Source organism: Dromaius novaehollandiae, chromosome 4 (genome assembly GCF_036370855.1).
Source record: "Dromaius novaehollandiae isolate bDroNov1 chromosome 4, bDroNov1.hap1, whole genome shotgun sequence".
NCBI lineage: Eukaryota > Metazoa > Chordata > Aves > Casuariiformes > Dromaiidae > Dromaius > Dromaius novaehollandiae.
In genome coordinates this window covers 78133948-78151206 of record NC_088101.1, presented here as the reverse complement: position 1 = coordinate 78151206, position 17259 = coordinate 78133948, and the positions used below count along the sequence as shown (strand labels likewise).

Here is a 17259-nt window from a genome sequence, read left to right as displayed (position 1 = left end):
AAACTGTGCCCAAATATCTGAAGAGGAACCGTCCTAGAACAATCACACTTCCTCTGAGCACTTCTCCATCGCTGTAGAAGTTGCTGTGTACTCATGGCACTATAGTACCTTAGCAACTTCTCTTTGGCCTTTCTCTTTGAGGGGTTCTGCTGTGCACAGACTTACTCTTCCAAAAGAGACACTAGCCAGTCGTTGTGGTTTTGCCCCCGAAAAATTGTTCTGCCCACTGTCGCATGAATTTCTCTTATAAATGCTGGTTAAAGCTGACGAGCCGTCTCCATGTTGCGTGCCCCAGTTTCACATATTGTGAAATCCGTGCTGCTGTAGCACGATGCACTTGCTTGTGCTGTCTCACACCTATGCTCATGCTGTGTGTTCCCTATGCTATACAACTCCTGCGACCGAAGTATGGCTGCTGTGATCAAATTGCTCAGTTTTATACTCCCTTTTACTGTACCTGCATAGAGCCAAGAGAATGGATCCTGCAGTACTTTGTTATGGCAAAAACATTGCAATAATCCAGATCTGAGACTGGCCGTTGTAAATGCTTGGGATGGAGTGTCTTCCTGTGTCATTTCATTGCATCAGGTTTATCACTAGACAAATGTGCGGATAAAAACAATGCTTTAATAACGGAGTCACTTCCAAGAACAGGCCTCGCTCTTCACCAGCTTTGGCAGTACAGGAATATCTTACTGTAACTCCCTATTTGGGGGTGTGTACATCTTGATGAATTCTTATATTTTTTTTCCCTTGTTTCTGTTGTTAAAGATTGCTACCGGAGTGCTTATTTGGGTAACCTCATTCTTCTCTCTTTTGTGGTAGAAGGACCACGCTATCCTTGTTTACTAGTCCTGTGTTCCTTATGGGCTGTGAGACCTTACATGCAAAAGAGTGTCATTTCCTTTCCCTGTTGTCTTTGATTAATGTTATTCCCCCCCGCAATCTGTTTTATCAAACCTCTGGCTTCTTCCTGCCTGCAGGCTCCTTAAAACATAACTTCTACGTTATAACTAAAGGAGTACATTAATGGTGGCTATATTGCAAATATGGGGTATTTGGTCCAAAGTAACTTTACCAAGCTCCCAGCACAGAGGATCTGCCTTGCTTCTCGCCACGCTGCTGCTTTGTCCTGTCTTGTGACCCCACCTCAGGCCCACCTGGGGGAAAGAAGGAAGCACAGCTGCCAGAGCGCCTCTCCGTGCCGTGGAGAGTAGAGTGACCCCGGTGGGAGGCCAGAAGAAGGAGGCAACCCGTTCCCAGGCACAATATACCTGTGCTTCTGCCCTTGTTTGGTCCATCCTCACCTGAAGCAAATACAGTGCTCCTCCGGTGGCAGCTGGAGGGGAGGGAACTGATGGAGGGTTTGGAAGGGGAGAGACCAAGGGTATGGAGTACCATCAAAGGATGAAGGCTTTTTCCTGGTGTTTCTTACTCCTTGCACCACGCCTCATGCCTCACACCTTGAAAGTGCCTGATGTGGCAACGTGTCTCGCTGCGTTCATCTTGCCCCCAAAGCTAGGTTCACTCCATGCTTTGAATGAAGCAAGAGTCTCCTGGAGATGATACAGTAACAGATACTCAGGCATATCACGTACACAGACGAGCTGATTTGATGCAGTGCAGGAGAAGCACTACTGAATGCTTATACTTGCAACCCTAATAACCTTTCACCGTGGTTTATGTTAATAAACAAGTACAAAGAATAGTGCTCTGATAAGATTATTTTGCACTTAGATTGCACTTTTCTTATACACATTCATGCTGAGGACATGCGTGACACTTGTAAGGTCAACAGAAGGGTAAACTGCAAAGTTAAATGAGTCACTGAAGTGACTGTCAGAACATGGTGCATCCCTGCCTTGTCCATTGAATTCTCCTCATGTTTAAACCACAGAGCCATTTAGGTTCTGGCTAAACAAATTTGTAATGATAGCGAAACACTCGGTGAAGTCATTCATGCATCACCTGGCAGCTTCTGTGTTTGTTAAGAAGTATGGACTAATGATTGTTTCTAAGAAGGGCTCTCCTGTTTTGAACAGAAAAGGTACTTTTTCTCCCCCCCCCCATCTTGATTTGTTGTTTCACTTGGTACAAAGGCCTTTTAAAAAGCAAACTTTATCTTGCTACTGTAACATATGCCAACAAATGTTTAAAAAAAAAATCCTGCTATTTTAATGCAAAATGTGGATATATTTGGAACTACAAGTAAACAGGATTGGTGGTTTGGTTGAAAGATTGTAGTGTTCAAAATAGCTATGTAAGAAATGTGTTTATTATATGCTGAAAAATGCTCTGTACTTTATTTCCTGCAAGATAGGTCTGTTGCCTGCTACAGAAAAATAGGGAAGTTTTTCCACTGGATACTTTGAAAATGATAGTAAGGGAAAAAGTTCTCTCTCATAATTACTGTAGAGCACTGTTTTGCCTTGGTCAGATGAAGGTCTTTCAACCAACTAATATTTCTCCATTTTTAGTGGTGGATTCTGGTCTAGTTCTTAGCAGAGCAATCATAATTTGAAAGCTTGTTAGGTGCCTGTGGCTTCTAGCAATGTAAGTGTGTAATATATAGCTGGAATTCAGCTTAATGAATGCAGCTTTCAGTGTTTTCTTATGACTCAAAAATGAATTTGAGCCATGAGGTAAGGCAGAGGGGAAGATCAGTTCATTGTCATTTGAAAGCCATTAATCTGATACAGATGCTTTCTGTCTTTTAGTTCATCTTTTTTTTGAAAAGTTGCCCATTTCTAAGTGTCAAAAATGGACAAAGCAGATTAACTGTACTCCTGCACTATTTCTGCTAAGCTACGTGTTTCTCAATCACAGCTCTCCAGCTGGAGCAAACACAGAGCAAGTCTGCGACAGGCAGCATTGAGGCTAACCTCTGCTATGAACATGAGGTTTTCAAGCCCTTGTGGTGAAGGTTAGTACTGCTAATGATGCAAACACAATATCCCACTAACAATTTCCACTCCTCATTCATCTTCCCTACTAAGCAGAAGACCTGCTAGAATATCAGCGTCCCTCAACCACAGTCTGATTGTGGTGGCTTAACCTTGCAGTAGCGCTAGCCGTCTTGGTAATTCCAGCCCTCTGTTCATGTGTGCTTTGCTCATCTAGGTAGGGGCATTCCCATGCAGCGCTACCATGCTGACGGCTGGCGTCTGTCTGCGTTCCTCTCTGGAAGGACTTTTGTCGTTGGGTGCAGTCCCGGCTCCATAAAGCTGCTGATGAAATTCCCATTGACTTCTACAGAGGGCTCGGCATTCCCCACTTGTTCTTTCCGTTGTGCCTATGTTTGTTCAGTGTGTATGCAGCTCTGGTTTTGTGCTCAGCTCTCTTCTCTAAGTCTCCTCCTCCACTCTTATCTCCTTAAAAGATGATAGAGGCACATAAATAGCAGATTCTGCAGTCTTTGGAGGGGTTTATTTTGTGGTTTCCTGGAGAGTCTAAGCTTGCATCTAGCTTGTTGGTCTTTTTTTTTTTTTTTTTTTTTCTTTTTTTCTTCTCCTCTCCCCTCTTGTGAAACTTGTGTCTGCTGAAGGCCCAGCCTCACAGGAAACCATCTTTAACCAAACCACAGCAACAGAATTAGCACATATATCCCCCTGCCCAAAAGAGTCTGAAAGATCACATAGGTGGCACAGTTTCACAGCTCTAAGAAATTTTACTGCTTTGCAGTGGGAATGCACATGCTGAGGAGGAAATCCCAAGATGTTCCACTGTGCCTGCCTCAAAGGACCAGCGTTTGCTGGGTCTCACATTGACTTCTCTTGGGGGTTTTTTGCTGGGGGTGGGGGGAAGAGGGACAGGGCTTCTACTTTCATCACATTTAACTTCAAAATAACAGGAGCTTTTTTGAACTTCAAATTATTTGCACACTGGAGGGTTTTTGTCTCTTTGAGGTCATGCTGGGTGCTGAATGGAGTTTTGACTAGGTTGGGACTAAAATTCAGACACTAGTTAGCTAGAACCTTTTTGAGGTTGTCTGTCATGATCCTTTTTTTCTTTCTAGTGCCTAATGTTTTTTATTTTTACTAAAATGCAAATTCATCTCAGCATCAGTACAAAATCAAAGTGATTCATTTATTTATGCTATTAATATTCTTCTAGGAGTGCCTGATTTTGGGAATATGCGCATCATCCAAAGTTGTGCTCTATTTGTCTTTGTCCTCTGTGTGTCTTTATGGTCAGGTTTGTTTTTTCTGCTAAAGGTACTATCTGTCAGTGATTCCTGTAAAAAGCTATCTCTGATTGTAGATAATGCTATTATGTCAGCTAGTAACGTACCGAGCGCAAAATATCACGGAAAATATCCTTCTCAGTAATGGTCAGCATGGGTCTTATGGACTTGCTAGTTTTAAATAATACTTTTTATGAGAAAAAGACAGTACTAGTAAGTGGTAACTGTCCATTGGATAAGAAGCCAGGAAGTTCCAGATTTAACCATGCAATAGCCTATTCTCTGAGCATGAAAAAAATGATAAGTTGTGTCATATTCACTTTTGAAGCTGTTAAAAGATGGTAATTTCTTGTTAGCACCATTTAGTAATGTGAGGAATTGTTTGAACAAAACCTGAGAGAGATCACATAATAAGTTAGCACAAAGTCAGAGGTTGGAATTTATGTTGAGAGGTTTATACCTGTCTTGTCCAGAATTTAATGGGCATCTGAAACTGTTCCTGTTTTCTCTCTTATCTAGGAATATTAGTACAGAATTTAAAATATCCTAATAGAATAGTTCATCATTGAAAGAATCTCTTCCTGTGTGGTTCCTTTTGTTTGATTTAGTCTCCTCAGATGTCTCAAGTTTATCTGATGTATCCAGGTCTTTTCTGACTGATCCAACTTCTGCAGTTGACAGTCTGGATTAATTCTGTATCTCTTTTTTGTTCTCCAGATTTGTAGTAGAATAGTGGAAGGCCAAATTCTGCTTCTAGAGCTGGTCAACCACAGGAGCAATTGTTTTTTCTCCCATTTTCCTATAAAAAGTCATGCTTTTATTATAACGGTCCTGCCACTATTCTACATTTTTTGTAGTATGCTGAATAAACCATAGTTGCATTAATTAGTTTTTTTTCTTCCTTCAGTGTCTTTTCTGTGTTTGTCTATTTCTTCCTTGAAGCACAGCTTTCTTGTCCTCTTATAGGAGGTAGGAAAATCAAAGTTACAGGGCAGGGAAGCCAAGGTCTCCTCGTCTAGGTGTCTTAACTAGTTACATGCCAGAAGCAGTGTGGATATAGCATGGTTGCCTTCCCCAAGGATCTCCTGCCGGTGGTTCTCAGACAGGCTATTGGAGGTGATGGACATTTGTTCCGCCTTCACAAGGCAGTAACAAGCAGTAATGGGTGATGAGTTGACGGGCAGACTTTGCTGATTTGGAGATCTGCCTCAGTCCCTGCTGCTTGCGTAGGTCTGAAGACGGCCATCCTCTGCGAGCAGCCACTGCAGCCTCAGCTCCTGCGGTGTGCCACGCCGGTGTGGAGGCTCAGGGGTTGTCGGGCAGCTGCTTCCACAAGCTCCCAAGTCTCATCCCCTTTCCTGCACGCTAGGAAAAGGGAAAGGACCAGAAAATAGTTGGATTTAACACTTGCTGCCCATATGATAGAGAGAAGTCTCAGGGCTATTACGTGTGTAAGGAGATAATATAGGCTTTCCCATTTTTTCTCCCTCATCCTCTGCCTTGAGTTTCTCCATGGTCGAGGGTTGTTACCGTGTGCATTTCTGTCTTGGTGGCTTGTGCTGTAGTGCAAAGGGAAATAGTTTAAAAGTATGTAGAGCTGCCTGGGGAACGAGAGAGAAGAGCTCTGTATGGGAGAAGGGTGATTTGATGTAGTGAGCACAGCAGTTTGCAGGGTCATCTTCTCTTCTCTTTTGCCCATGCTTCAGTACTGCCCCACCTCTCTAAAGCCTTTACGCCTCTGTCTCTGGGGCTCAGAAACATGACCTGGAGACTGATCTTGGTTCACGGCTCACCTACCTCTGCCATCTTTGCTCCTGCAGGAGCTGGTGTCTGTCTGTCTGTCTCTGTCAGAGCATGTCAGGAGGACCGGGAGGCAGACGGCACGAGGGATCTGCGAAGGATGGGTGACCTGCCCCACGCGGCCGCATCATAGCGTGACTGCGAGGTAACGGCTGGCCCCGGGCGGCTCTGACCGCAGGGACAGGGCCCTGAAGCTGGAGGGGCAGACGGGGGGGAAAACCCAGAAGAATTTGAAGAACCGCCTGAGGAAAGTTCTTGACCTGCTGGCTGCACACTGAACCAGAAAAGAGTGCACGCGTGACAGTTGAAGTAATGAGCCATAAAAGCAGCCACGCTGTGAGATGGGAGATGTTTTGACGTGGGGCGCCAGTGATGAAAACGGCGAGGGGACGCGGCTGTGGCGTCAGGGTGGAGTTCCCGCGGCGCTGCCCGGCCCTCCTGCTTCGGCAGAGTGACGCCAGCCCGGGCCCGGCTTCCTTCAGCACGGGCGGTTTTGTAACTGCGTTTTGTGCTCGGCCTGAGTCCGTCCTGCGGAAGCAGACATCGGCACTCCTGTCTCAGGAGCGACTTTGACGGCGTTTCCTCCCTCCCGTCCAGGAAATGTGAAATGCTTTCCTGTTGCTGCCGGCCAGAGGAGGCCGAGGAAGGCGGGAGGGCTTGGTTAGCTCTGTCCCAAGGAATGAGTGACACTGCATCCGCGTGACGCTCACTACCTCGCGCGCTTGTGGCGCCTCTTCGGAGCGCTTCCTAAGATGGGCTCGACCTTACAAGAATGAGGAGCTGTAAATAACTTGGTACATTTGCAGTTCCCAGTGATGTTGCTGAGACTGTTTCTCATTGCTCTGTGGGTACGAGTGAGCAGAGAGCAATGTAGATAGCAACGTGGCAATAACAGGAGCGTTTGGCATTGCATAACCTGCATAAGGTCGAGGTGGCAGGTAGTTTGCTTTAAAGGTGGACACCTCAAGACTCACTCCTGTTCTGCTTCTGATGCACTAGGTGAATGTGTTTAAAGTTGTTTAAACAACAAAAAGGGTTTCCTTAGCCTTAGCAACTTCAGGTTTGCAGTTCCTGATGTTACTGGAAGCTTTACAGGGCAAATCCTCAGATAGATCACCTGAGGTTAAAAAAAAAAAAAAAAAAAAAAAAAAAAAACCCTCTAAGAAGTTATAACAAAAATTAACTTTTCATCCTAGACATGAAATATGCCCCTCTCGGAGGGCTTAAGTAACGTGGAGGAATTACGCTATCACCGCGGCTAGTGGGATTCTAACGCTTCCTTCTGTTTCATTCCCAGAATGGCTTGCAAACCTCTGGTCAAATAAAAGTTCAACTGGACACAGTGAGTTTTCCCTCTTGCAGCAAGCTCTGTGACATGACAAGCTTGAAAACAAAAACAAACAAACAAACAAAACACGTTGTTCTGCGCAGAGCTCATAGCTGCAGCGATCAGCAGTCCTTCTGCTGGTCACCGGCGGTTTTGTGATAAATCTGTGTGTAGTTAGCGCGTGCACGTGCCCCCTGGTCATGGCTGCTTGCAAAACTCATTTCAATAAATTAGTGAAGCACATTACGCTCTCAGGCAGCTGTGTTATCCTTTGGCTGTCATTAAAAAGCGTGCTTCCGCGCTTCCTGTTGAGTGTCCGCAGGCTCCGCGGCGGGTGATGAAATCAGGGAATTTCAGCAAGTTCGAGAAGGAAGTGAATGTTCTGTCCTCCTGCATGGGCATGTTCAGAAGTGCCCCGGTGGCATGGGGGAGGGGGAAGTCAGGTTCAAATAACGGTGGGAAGCAGCTCCTTTTCTAGAGAAAATAGATGCAAAGTAACTGCGTTTTCAGAGGTCAAAATCTCCGACTGGGGAGTTGTACAAATTAAGGTCTAATGGATCTGCATGCTTTTTGGTTAAAGCTTACTACGAAACAAATGCCATGTTATATAGCTAGCAGGTTGGTTAACCAAAGGGAATTTCACTTTGCTTCAGAGATGGGAAACCACAATATGTGCACCCTCCTCCAGCTTATTTAGTGGGCATTCAGAGAAAAAATCCTGGGGGTGGAGGATGTGGGGAAGGTACTAAAAACTCAAGTTCAGGCTACTTCAGTCCATTCAAAGACTTTGCAACAGATCTGTCTCGTGGGTGGAGAGGGATGTGGAGCACCACAGATATCTTTGAGACCTTTTGTCTTTTTTTTAGCGGTTCCAAGATGTGTAATCAGATTGTATTCAACCCTTTACCTAGGTAATGGGCATTACTTCCAGGTACCCTCACTGGACACTGTACTCACAGGTGCATTTATAGTAAGGCTATTACAGTGTCTTCCTCCAAAAGATCCCTTTTAAAAAAGTGGTAGAAAACTGGAGGCCTTAGGCTGCTTGCTTTGTATTGATGATACAGGATCTGCTCTTACTGAATGGTAAACACCAAGCAAAACATTTTCTCTTCTGCCGAGCTGACTAGCTAACGGTGGCCTGCACACAAAGAAAATCTAATTGGTGATTTTTTTTTTTCCCCTGTATTTCTTTATACTAAATAGAAGACTTAGAGGGATTTAAAGGGGAGGAAGAAGGGTGGATGAACTGCCAGAAACCAACTATTTCTGCTTACTTTGTTCAACTGAGACAGGCTTATTCCCACAAAACAGCACCAAAAAGGTCGAATCCAGGTAGTAATCCAACTGAAAGGACAGACATCCCTATGGCACCAAGAGGTATGTGGATGCAGAAGAGCACTATGTAATGTCAACCACTTAGTAAGTTTAGCATTTCCTTCAAGTAGTTATGCTGCAGAGGTGTTACATGCGCACCAGCAGATTATTTGCAGTCACCAAAATGTTTATAATGTCTCCTAATCTGATTTCCTTTCTCTGATATATCCGCTTTCCAGATATTTGGGGAGACTTCTCGAATGGACAGGACCGAAATCGATTATACAGCCCCCGTCCATATGAGCATGGGCTTTCTTAAGGAATCTCCAAGAAACAGGAGAAGGTACAGAACTTTGTTCCCTTTCTGTACATGCTAATGTAAGAATATAAAAATGATGATCCTTGATAAGACAGTAGTCTAAGCTTCAGTCTCCGACAGAGGCCAGTAATGAATAAGACAGTGAGGACTTCTGCCCTGTTTCAAGTGTTATTTCCCTAAGAATTCCCTGCTGGCCTTCATCAGCTGGTGATTTAGGGACATCCTGAGCCAGGTGCTGCATCCACATTTGTGTTTAAAAGCCAACGGACTTTTTTTTCTTTGAACTCATCTAATTATTTTTGAACTCTTTAACCCTTTGGGCGTTCAAGCCATCCCTTGGCAGTGAATTCCCAAATCTGACTATACATTTTTGGCACACAATAATTCTTTGTGTTTTCTTTCACTTGATACCAAATTCTTGCATTCTGAAAAATAGTAAGTAATAGTGCCCTGTTCACATTCTTCATGTTCACTCAGGATTTTGTGAACCTCAGGCAATAATCATTCTCTTCGTACCTAAAAAGCTTGGGCCTATTTAATTTTTCCTTGTGTGAAAGCCTTTCTGTATCTGTGTTTATATCTTGTTCTCTTTCTGCATTTTTTCTATGTTGTCTGTATCTCATTTGTTAGAAGATGACTCAAACTGTAGAGTTATTGAAGAGGAACAGACTTACAAGCTAGCACAATGTCTTTGGTTCTGCCTCTAACCCTTTCATAATATTCCCCAGCTTCTTTTTTTCTCTGTAGGGGCACCTGATTCCTGCCCTGATATTTTCAGGGCATAACATTTCCTGACTGCTTCACAAAAGGTGCTCGTCCTAGAAGTGGCAGTTCAGACCTTTTGTGGAACGAAATGCCAATAAATATCTGTCAAGGCGTGGATTTGATTTTTACACAATCTGACTTGCTAGAGAAGGAGAAGATGGCTTTACAGTTACTTCAAGTTATAGTAATTGGTCCTTTCATTCTCTTGAAGTCCATGCCTGTTTCCTCCTTCTCTTCTCTCCCCTCCCAAATCATACAGCTCTTGCGAAATGGAAAGTAAAATCTTCCCTAGAAATGGTTTGGTTCCTTTTCTGATTCCAAAGAAAAACACTTGAGTTATGCTTCCAATAATTCCCATGATTACAAAAAGCAAATGACTTTTTTCAGGGAAAAAAAAAAGATTATAGTAAGAGGAACTAAGAAGCAAACAGGGAGCAGAGTTCTGACAGTCTGATACTGTGCTACACATGAAGAGTTAGATGTCAAAAGCCTTCCCAAACGCAGACTAAGGGATGCGATGTGCAGTGGTGGTTGAATCAACTGAGGAATTTAGTCGTTGACTTTATTGGTATGAGGGTTTCAACTACGGTCATTTTTGTGGGAGAGCAGAAGCATAAAGAAGGAGAATCTGTTTGCACCTGAAATTTCAGTGATTGATGCTGATATATTCTTGATCCTACAGAAACGTTAAGCATCAGATCTCTCTTGTATGTATGTGTAAGTGTACTCGAAGGCCCAAATGTATGTTAAGGGAGTTAGGTATTCTGAAAAGCCCTAGGAGTTAATGTTGTGACAAAATTACTGTGGTGCTACTGTTGAAGCTCTTCATGAACTTTTAAAGAATCTTAACCACTTCTAAAAATGCTGGTCTGCTATTTTGAACCTGTTGTCTTTATTTGGAAAAATTGGAGAAAAAAATGCAACTAATTTGTTCTTCGGGCTAACCACAAGTAAGGCTGCTGCTGAGACCTGGCTGCCCCAGAAAGGTGGGGCAGGCAGCTTTTATTGTGTGGAAAAGGATGAAATAGTATTTCAGACCAGAGCTGAAATAGTGGCTTAGCTATTTTCTCAAGGTACTGCTTGGTATAACGAAAGGTATCACCTCTCCCCACAAACCCCTGTCTTGAAATAACAAGCTCATCAAAAAAAGGCATTAGAGCTTTGTCTAAAGCATTTAACTTTCATTTGTGGGGGACTTTATTGGTTTCCTTCCAGCTGCTGCAGTGCGGGTGTCTGCAGAGTCGTTTCGTATTTGGGCTGTGATGCAAAGGCAGCATTAAGTGTACATTGTGTTCTCTCTTGTTGCCCTTGTTTCACCTGCAGCTTTTGTTCTGCTTTTCAGGGTGGTTTTGAGCAGCACTTTTCTCTTTATCAGACAAAATCCCCTTTGCTTTCCCTGCTTTTTCTTTCCATCCCCAACCACTTCTTATTCGCTTTTCTCAGCCCTCTCAAGTGTTCTCCGGTCTAGCAAGAGAGACAGCCCTGTGGCAGGTCGTCTCTCAGTTTTGGGTACGTGGTACCTCCACTTGCGAGGCTTCCTCCTAGGTGGGCGTTGTTGAGGTCGGTGGTGCTGTGGGCGCAGCAGTGTCTTCCTGGCTCTGCAAGCAATCCTCCGCACGCAGGGAAGCGAAAGCTAAAGCCCAGTGTGCAATTCCACCTGCGCTGCCCGAGGTTTGGCAGGAGCCCTCTTCTTGCGTTTCTTCCACATCAGCCCTTCTGCTCTTTTTATTCTTCTTTTCCAAAATTTAGTGCTTTTCCCAGCTCTGAAGCTGACCTGAGTTCTGCCACTGCAGACCTGACTGCGTGCATCGCAGGAGCAATGAAATTAGTATGTGCTGCCACGCGCTGACCCACTTCACCCACGCTGTGGGTGGCAAAACCTCATTGCTGCTCTGCTGAGCCTTGCAATGTGCTGCAGTTCACGTTGCCCAGCCCGGCCTCCAGCGCTGAGCAGTTCACGTTGCCCAGCCCAGCCTCCAGCGCTGAGCAGTTGGTGGCCATGGGGGCTCCTCTCGAGGAGTCAGGCTTGGATCTTAAGTCACTCCAGTCTTGGTTGTGTTTCAAGGCAACTGAGGGAGCATGAACCACTGCAAGTCTCTGTTACTAAGGACAGAACTGCCTCGCTGCTGCGATGCCAAGATCTAGAAAGAGGAGGCTGAGATGCTGGATTGACGTATTAAAAATCCAGAACTTTGTTAGTTGGGCTTGGGGATTTTTTGATACGGAAAGGGGGGATGGCACAGGGAGTGTACTTTTCCCTCCTTTTCTCTGTTGTTTTGTGTTAGTCATCAGTGCTGACTAAAGCCCAGCCCAGACTAAAGATGTTAAGGTGACTCCGTTACCGTCTTCTCACGGAAAAGGAAGGAGTAAACTACAGAAGGACGCAATAGCTGGATCTGACTGTATGTACACGGAAGCTGTGCTTATGCTAGTCATCCCCACAGTGGTAGTGGGTGGTGAAGGGGCTTGTGCAAGAGCCAGGGAACGATAATTTGGCCAAGAAAGGAAAGGATAAACCTGGAAGAGCAGAGAGGGAAAGAGGTGGGCGCAAGAGGAACTGAAGAGCAGGGATTCAGGAAAGCAGGAAATCAAAGGTCCTTCGCTGCGTCATAGAAATGACTTGGATCTGCACAGCTGAAGTTTTTGGGAAGATGGAAAAACAAAAACTCCGAAGTCTAGCACAATTTCAGGCAAATAAGGAAGTTCATTTGCTGGAGGTCTGGATTAGTGCAATCGGGATGCAAGATTGTTTTGTGTCCTTGGATCGGAGGAAGCATGTAATGATGCAGCTCACAGATTGGCACCTGACAAAACATCTCAGTCGTTTCCAGGTGTTAGTATTTGAGCAATTAGATTAAACAGAATGAGAAATTTGAAATAATTGAAAATTTCAGGACTGAAGACACTTGTTGAGGTTTTGAAAAAGCTGTTCTTGTCTTGGAGAAAGTTAACTTAGCAGAACCAGAACTTTTATTGAAATTTAACCTCAGTTAAACTTTGCTGGGGGAGGTGTAGGAAGAGAGAGACCATCCAATCAGAGTGCCAAGGTGGACACCAGGTCCAGCTGAAGGGCAGGAGAGTCAGCCTCAAGTTTGTTCTTCCAGGAACTTTTTGTGCCCTGTTAGTGTTTACGTGTGTAGTAGAAAAATTTCGTTGAGACAGGGTGGACAAGACACAGCCCTGAATGACCTGGTGATTAGAGCCCTGCCCTGGGGCAAGGAAGATTTATGCCCTGCCAGCTTTGGAAAAGGGCCTTGTGCCTGGCCAGACAAGCTTCTGCTGGGTAGGTGTATGTTCAAATCAAATGTGTGCTGTCCTGTTATGCACATACATGGATTTTGGTGATTCTTTTTGGGCAGTGTTGACCATGAGCGGCTGCAGGAGGTGGTGCGGGGGATGGTTTCTCCTTGGTTTGCCTCAGAAGTACTGTGTGATGCAGATCATGGCTGAGAAGGGTGTGGTGGCATATGGCGAAGAGGGGCTGCTAGTTCGTGTTGTCCTGGCTGGAGGGGGGGAGAGATTGCTCCATCCCCGGGAGTGCCCATGCTCACCTTGGAGATCCTCAGAAGTGACAGAAAGAGGGGAAGCTTATCCTAAGGACCCGGTGGAGGCTGCATGGAGTTTTCCAATCAGAGAAGCTAATGAAATTTCCTGTACTGGGAAGCAAAGACTGGAAGGAAATCTATATATTTTCCTTGTCTTCTGCAAGGACACAGCCTGACTGCCTTCAGTCTCCTGAGCTTTTGTCATATTTTCTAATCTTTCTGAAGAGTCTTTTCTCCAGAGGAATTCCTCTAGACTTTTGTCCAATTTTCCATGTTTTTCTTGATGTAAGGTGATCAAAACATGGTGCAGTACTTCAGCTGAGGTTTATTAATGCCACGCAGAGCAGAAGAATTTCTTCATGTCTAACTCTCAGTTCTGCTGTTTCTTCTCTGTAGCTTGGCTTATTTACAGCAGGCTGTGATACAGCCCCACCTCTGAACGTTTGGAGGAATGGCCCCGTGGATGACTCCTCGCCATGCATTTGTGCAATTGAGTAATCCTGAAATTGTGTAACTTCTGCGTTTGTCCTGATGGATTGCCGCTTGTGGTTGTCAAACCACCTATCCAATTTGCTAAGGCTGTTCTCGCCAACATGCGGACGCGCTCTCCTAGTTTGGGATTTGCCTTGAATTTAATAAATCTTCTCTGTCCCATTGCCCAAGTGGTAATGAAAATATTTGAGTACTAGATCCAGGAACGGTCTTTGCAGAGCCTCGCTGATATATTCTCACAGCCTTACAACTAGTCTTTTTTTTATTTTTTTAAGCTGGTTTTGCACCCTTGAGATCCTGTTTTTCACAGTTTGCTTATGCAAATGCCAGGTCAAAATGGCATTGAAACTCTCAGTAAAGTCAATTATATGATATCTGCTGTTTTTCCTCTCTCCACAAATGCTGTTACTGTGGAATAGAAGGAAACGTAATCAGTTTGACCATGAGTAGCAGCCAGCAGGGATTTGTCACAAACAAATCACCTCCTTCCTGCCAGGTAGGTACTTACAAATCATGTGTTTGTTCCTATCTTTTTTGTGAAAATTAAAGCTAATCCGTCTCCCTTTTAAAGGTGTTCATCCTTCCCAGGATTCTGGATGGTGAAGCAAGAATGATTACCTCTGAATCTGGGGGGAGGAAAGGGCCAGGGGAAAGGGAGGAATACGTCTATTTTTTTGTCACAGTAATTCACCAAAATCAACAGGATTGTGTATCGTTCTGAAGCTGTTCAACCTTTTTTAAAATACTTTCTGGTGAATACCATCAGCCCAGTCAATTTGAAAAAAATCAAATTTATTTAAGGAATCTCTAGTTTAAATTCATTCTCCTTCATTATCACTCATGTTTGCTGTGTTAACTGCCCTGGTACTGTGCTCTTTTGTAAAGAAGTCAGAAACAATGTTATCATGCACTTTTTCCATCAGCTCTCAGCAGCTTTTCTCTCTGTGAGAGTCCCCTTCCTTTGCCTTCCTCTTTCAGGTTAATACTGGAGTCCGCAATGACCCCGTGCATCTAAGCGAGAGTCAGAAGAACGCATTGAGTGAGGTCTGGCGTAATTATATATAAATTAACAGCTGTATTAACAATGGACAATTACAAGATCAAATAATCGGTACCATCTCTAGTGAGTAATGCTGCTCTTTTCTTCACTTGCAGTTCGAATTCTGGGGTAGAAAACGACGGAAATGAGTTTGCTGGTCTCGTTCTCCCTCTTTGGTAGGGCGGACATCTGCATCCCCGGCCACCTTCGCGCAGCCCAGGAAAGCCCAGAGGCTGCAGCTCACATTTGCAGGATGCTCGCAAGCTCCTGCGAGAGTTTCCAAGAAGACTGCTTGCTTTCAGTCAAGGCCACTATCTCCTCACCTTTGCGAGCAGTGGAGTCACACCAGTGATTTAATGCAGCGGAGGGAATACTGTGAAAGCTGACAATAGATGTAAGGGGGTTTTATGTTATCGCCCACTAGTTTGCACATGACTGGGTGTGATTCACGGTCTTCACAGAATGGGAGAAAAACTACAGAGAGAATGATTTAGAAATATCATCCAATTGAGCTGTGAGGGAAAAAAGCAAAAACAAAAGAATGGAAATACTTGCTGTACCTCAGGCTTACCGTAAAACCTTTACAAGTTGTAAAAATACAGAAGTCATGGACAATGAAGTCATGAAAAAAGACAAGATAATTCTAATGTAAATTCAGTCATGATAGAGAGAGGCTCTAATATATGTATAGAGAAAATGCACTATCAGGATTTTAACTTACTGGGGTTTAGAGACCTAGTTATAAAATAACTACCTGCATTGGACCTCCTAGCTTTTTAAGGCTATCTTGCTTCCTACCAGTCTGTTAGCTGGGTTTTCAAAACAAGTCTGTGCATTTGAGTTGTGGAATTTGTGGAGCCTGTGAGGCTGCCAAACAAGGGATTTCTTTCCTTCCTCATCATCCTCCATCATTGCAAACAATGGACTGTGTCGTGATTCTTGTAAATACTTCAGGTAGTGTTTGTTTTAGAGGACATGCCAAATACGCTGTTTCTCTGAATATCCAGCGCTAGTTTCTGTCGTTACTGGCTCACTCTTTTGCCTAGTGTTTCAGCTGAGGTTTTAGGTGTCTCCTCTGTATAGTACATTCTCCTGTAGATTTTGAATACTGTGGAGTTAACAGTTTAAAAAAAAAAAAATTCCTTCTCATTTTTTGGGGAGTGGAGGAATAATAGGTCTATATTTTTAAATCATAATAATTCACCAAATTAATTGATTTTTTTTTCCTTGACCTGTGTCAAGTAGCTTAAGTTGAGGTTAACTTGGGGGTCCTAATGGACAGCATATTGACCATGAGCCCTGGGACAAAGAAGGCCCCAACAGCATCCCGGGCTGCATTAAGTAGATCGTTGCCAGCAGGTCAAGGGAGGCGATCCTTCCCCTCCACTCCGCACTGGTGAAACATCTGGAGTGCTGGGTCCAGTGCTGGGCTCCCCAGGACAAGGCAGACATGGACATACTGGAGCGAGTCCAGCAAAGGGCCACAAAGCTGATGAGGGAATGGAGCATCTGGCAGAGGAGGAAAGGCTGAGAGAGCCTGGAGAAGAGAAGGTTCAGGGGGATCTTATCAATGCTTATAAACACCTGATGGGGGGGACTAAAGAAAACAGAAATATATTCTTCTCAGAGGTGCCCGGTAACAGGGCAAGAGGCAATGGGCACAGATTGAGGTACAGGAGATTTCATTTACAGATAAGTGTGTGTGTTGGGGGGAAGGGGGAGGTTGGTTCTTTGTTGTGGGGTTTTTTTTTTTGTTTTTTTTTTTTTTTGGTTTTTTTTTTTTTTTTTTTTTACTGTGAGGGTGGTCAGACACTGGAACAGGTTGCCCAGAGAGGTGGGGGGGTGTCTCCTCACTCCACATGCTGAAGAGATATTCAAAACTGAGCTGGACATGACACTGAGCAGCCTGCTCCAGCCGCCCTGCTTTGAGCAGGGAGCATGGACTGGACGATCTCCAGAGCTTCCTTCCAACCTCAGTGATTCTGTGATTCTGCAAACTTGCCGTTGATTGTGACAGTCACAAATTTGGTTTAGAAAAATAATTCATGCCTAGACCTGCTGCCTTCGTACAAAATTTCCAGTAAATTTCCTTCTGTGCTTCCTTTAAGAATTGGCTCCATGCCTGTCTGCCTTCTCTGTGAAGTTTAATTCGTATGAGTAGTCTTTCATGCATTCAGAATTTTCCATTAATGGCTTAACACATGCATAGAAGCTATTATATTATTTATTTCCTAAAGATCGCTTTCTTCATGGTCAGTCTTGGCTTCCAGATCAGTAAACATTATAGCCTTTTGATCTGTTTATATTATCCTCTTTTATATTTGACCTCTTACTTGCAAAGCACTTGAGTGGAAATCCCAAGCTCCAGCTGCATGCACAAGTACAAGTTCATTTTCTCTGAATTCGCGTTCTGCAGCCCTTGCTTCAAAGGGATTCTGGTTTTACAAACGTGATGGATCCCATGCTGCTTAC

General features: G+C 44.2%; 1 long non-coding RNA gene across 1 annotated transcript; it reads left to right on the top strand.

The window, feature by feature from the left end:
• Nucleotides 1-8834: 8834 nt before the first annotated feature.
• On the top strand, nt 8835-16516 carry LOC135328321 (uncharacterized). Its single transcript, XR_010389152.1, has 4 exons — nt 8835-8970; nt 14168-14244; nt 14727-14792; nt 14904-16516. It is a non-coding gene; the product is annotated as an uncharacterized LOC135328321 (long non-coding RNA).
• Nucleotides 16517-17259: the final 743 nt, after the last annotated feature.